Here is a 3,545-nt window from a genome sequence, read left to right as displayed (position 1 = left end):
TCCATTAGGTATGAATTCAATGTGTAGTATTCATTTGGAATGTAAAACGTTTCCAATACTTTTTTTCGTAAAAATAAATGCAAAATTATATGTAAAAAGGATACTTGTTTCGGTTGAAGCTACATTCACTAGTGTTGGCTTAAAAGAATTCATCACTTTTTCTTACTATCATTAAATGTTGTTGAGATTACAGCCCGTTGTCCCTAATTTTAAAGACAATATTGCACTAGAATTGGTAGGGTGTGCCAGGTCAAGGCAATAGTGCAACACCAAGGCGACAAATGAAAGCCCTGATAGCAAGCTACCGTGGTAGACTCTTCCTTTTAAAAAATTGAGTTAATAAGAACAAATACTACACTTGATCTTAGCAAAAAGGACGAGAAAGGTGTGCTTTTATTCTACTTGACTCGCTGGAATTATACCTGGTGTTCTTTTCTTGTTTTTTGTTTCACTTTCGATGTGGGATTAAATAAAGTTCCTACTTCAACGGACCACCAGAAGCTAAAGTCAAATGTGTGCTTTTACTCGAAGCTTAATTAGACAACAATAAGTTGTTGTAACGGTAATGCAGTCTTTACAATATAAGATGAAGTCCAATATATAATCATGCCTTGGCACGAGATACACTATCTTTTAGCCAATAATCCCTGAGACTCAAATAAATTAAAAGTTCAAACAGCACGGAGTAGTGAGTACTAGCATTTAAACCTTTTCTTTATTACATTAGTGCTCTTTTAAGAGATTTTGTTTTAGTTCGGGAGAGTCTCTGCAACGTAATCTTGTGAGATTAACTTAATTAGTCCTCCCCTTATACTTTTGAAAGAAAACAAAAGTTCAGTAACGTGCAGAACTGAGAATGATTGAAGACACTAGTGTACATGTGACGGAAAAACAAATTATTTCAAGAAACTTTTATCCAATCCCTTCGCCGCAAAAAGGACAAAAAAATTCGTAGGTTTTACCTAGCTAGGCTTGCATATACAAATGCTGGGACGGAATTAAAATTTAAAACTTATATTTTTAGATTCTAGTTTTTTTAAATTTGAGTTCTAAATTAATAATTTATATATATTAAATAATTTTTTTTAAGACAAATATAAAATTGAACTATGGTTGTTGGGTTCGGCCGAAGCCCTATTTTGGTTTCTAACTCTACCCTTGCAATCAAGTTGGTCGGGCTCCCTTAGTGGGCCGGTCTAGTGGACCAGGTTTTAGGCCAACCATTGTCCCTGGTGCTAAGCGAATGACATAGATATGATATTTTTGTGTCATTATTGATTTTTTAACCACAGACAATAGATGTTTTGAGAAAAAAAACCCCGCTAGAATTTATAAGTATGCTAGTAGGATTTTTCTTAAGCGCAAGAATTTTAAAGCACGCTGGGTAAAATTTTAAAGCACACTGAGATTGATTCTTCTGCTGACTTGTCTTGACTCGCGGGCTTGAGTGATTTCTTCCTTAAATGAGAGAGTATTCCCGTTGCCAAATCCCTTGATTGATGCATTCGATTGACGTCATTACGTGGGAGAATCTTTAGCGGATGATTTCGTGCCCGTAATCTCCTTTGATTTAGATCCTTCCTATAATAACTCTTTTAATTGATCTTGCTATCTTTTTTGATTGATTTGTCTGCTTCTCTTTCCTTTTTCGTTGGATTCATTTCCTCCATTTTATTGTTCATAATCTTTTCCTGCACATAGGGAGTAATTGATTATTTTGCATTATTAAAATTTACTAAGATCTAACAATCTTCTCCTTTTTGATGATGACAAAATAACAATGAAAATACTTCCCTATTGATCAGCCGCCTTGAGTGTGTTGTAGTCAACTCTATTTTAATCCGCGTTTCTTGATAGATGTGCCTAGTCGACTCCCCCTCAGTTGGACATTTTGTTGTGCCTCATTCCCCTCATTTGTAGTCGACTCCCCCCTCAATTGTATACCGTATGATGTATCTACAAGTTGAAAACAGAGTACATAACAGAAGCAGAAGCAGGAAACACATAGAACCGCAAGCCTTAAGTTTGCTTACTATTTCTCCCCCTTTGTCATCAACAAAACCAAAATAAAAGCAGGAAAATAAAAAGTATTTGTCCTAAGAGTACACCCCATGACAGAAACATCAGTCGCAAAAACAAGGCAAAAAGAAAATTGTCTTAAACAACCAAACATCAACGACGTAGAAAGTAGGTAAGGGTGTTGCAAATTGCCTCATTGAGGCGATCAAAGATAGCATTCACTTTGACATAGACTCCATCAATTCTGTCGTGCATTTCTTTGAAGGCCCTTACTATTTTTTCTACAGCCTTGAGAATCTGCCCTCGAATCTTGGACACGTCGGACCCAGTCTCCTTTGCCATTCCATGGATATCTTCAATCTAGCTTTGCATAGAGGTTAAGGAGTTCTTGATGGCAGAGAGTGTTTCATTGATGGAGACAAGCTTTTCTGAGAGGTCAGAATCACTTGTACTGGGTGAGACACAGGAGCTTTTGCCTTGGAATCGGAGGGGACATTCTTGGTTTGTCACGACCCAAAATTTTCACCTTTGGACCGTGATAGCGCCTAACATTTCACTTGCTAGGCAAGCCAACATTAGAATAATATTAGTCATTTTTAAACAATTTAAAATTTTATTAATAACAAAAGAACAAATGCGGAAGTATGGTCTGAAATATAGTGAATAATCCATAAAAATAACGGTGTCTAAATACCATCCCAGAATTGGTGTCACAAGTGCAAGAATTCAAGGATTAATATTTGACAAAGAATAAGAGAGAAATAATTATTATAATAATTAATTCATGATTTAAAACAATTTATGATTTTTCAAGTAAGTAGGCAAACAATCAATTTGACGACGTATAGACACTCGTCACCTCGCTTATACATCGTTCACATGCATTTCACATAACAAATAATTTAAGGGTTCTATTCTCTCAAGTCAAGGTCAATCATGACACTTACCTCGCTTTACAAATTCCAATCAATTATTCGACCACAGCTTTTCCTTTTAAATTTATCTCCAAAAGTTTTAAATCTATTCACAAACAATTCGATATACTCAATAAGAATCATAGGAATTAATTCCATAAGAATTTAATAATTTTCCGGATAAAAATTCTAAATTCATTTGAATATTCGATAGTGGGACCCACGTCCCAAATCCTGAAAAACTCACAAAATTCGAACACCCGTTCCGCTATGAGTTCAACCATATAAAAATTATCCAATTCCGATATCAAATGGACCTATAAATATAAAATTCTCGTTTTTGAAAGATTTTATAAAAATCTGATTTTTCTTCCCTAAATTCACTGATTCATGATGTAAATGAGTATGGAATCATGAAATATAATCAATATAGGATAAGGAACACTTACCCCAAGAATCATACTTTTAATCACCCATCATTACCCAAACTCGAAATTGAAGATTAAGGGTTAGAACCTTACCTCTTTGATGAAGAACTTGAGGAATTGTTTTAAGGCTTGGACAAGATTTTGATGAACAAGATACTTTATCTACTTTCTCTCTCTAGAACAC

The 3,545-nt window shown here is 34.8% G+C and overlaps 1 pseudogene; it reads right to left on the bottom strand.

Moving 5' to 3' along the window:
* Window positions 1–235: 235 nt before the first annotated feature.
* On the bottom strand, window positions 236–389 carry LOC117281936 (U2 spliceosomal RNA; annotated as a pseudogene).
* Window positions 390–3,545: the final 3,156 nt, after the last annotated feature.

Source organism: Nicotiana tomentosiformis, chromosome 8, assembly GCF_000390325.3.
Source record: "Nicotiana tomentosiformis chromosome 8, ASM39032v3, whole genome shotgun sequence".
Classification (NCBI taxonomy): Eukaryota; Viridiplantae; Streptophyta; class Magnoliopsida; order Solanales; family Solanaceae; genus Nicotiana; species Nicotiana tomentosiformis.
This window is presented reverse-complemented; position numbering and strand designations above follow the sequence as displayed.